The sequence below is a fragment of the Arachis ipaensis genome, chromosome B10 (genome assembly GCF_000816755.2).
Source record: "Arachis ipaensis cultivar K30076 chromosome B10, Araip1.1, whole genome shotgun sequence".
Classification (NCBI taxonomy): Eukaryota; Viridiplantae; Streptophyta; class Magnoliopsida; order Fabales; family Fabaceae; genus Arachis; species Arachis ipaensis.
In genome coordinates this window covers 97,534,636-97,535,381 of record NC_029794.2, presented here as the reverse complement: position 1 = coordinate 97,535,381, position 746 = coordinate 97,534,636, and positions in this window count along the sequence as shown.

Genomic DNA, 746 nt, shown 5'->3' with positions numbered 1-746 from the left:
TTTATAGTAAAAAATTATACTAAATTAAAGAGTACTAACCGTACTAGAAAAATTATAGAATATTTTCTTTTTGTTTGACATTATAAAATTTATAGTATTTTTTTTTCATATTTTTATTTTTATTGTATTTATTTTATTTATATGATAAATATTTTTTATATTATTTTTGTTAGTGTTCTGATTTTGCATGTATATTAAAAAATATTTAAATTGATGTCTCTTTTAGTAATTTTTCATCTAAAGGTAATTTTGAGTAATATAATCTAAACAACATTTATTTTACTATAATCAATTTTAATATAAAGATTGCCAAACATAAATCATGTTAACTCAAACTTACTTTTTATCAAAATCAATTTTACAAAATCAATTTGATAGAAACTCCCATTTATAAACTGTAATCCAAACACACACTAAATTGTTTCTATTATTGAATAATAGTTTATTTAGTATTCTAATTAAATTCATTTTTCTTTTTTTTTTTGGGTGACTAAATTCATTTTTCTTTAGAAAGAAACATTGATATTAATTTATTTTGTAAACTAAACTCTTATTATTGACTATTTCCAATAACATTATGCAAATGATCAAGAGAAAAATAAATAAAAAGAATGAGTATTAGCTCAAATGGTATAATCTCTCCATACTCAATTAAGAGGTTGTGGGTTAGAGTTTTCTATCTTTGGTAAAAAAAAAAAAAATAAATAAAAAGAAGTTAAATTATAGGATGTAACTAGTGCAATGAT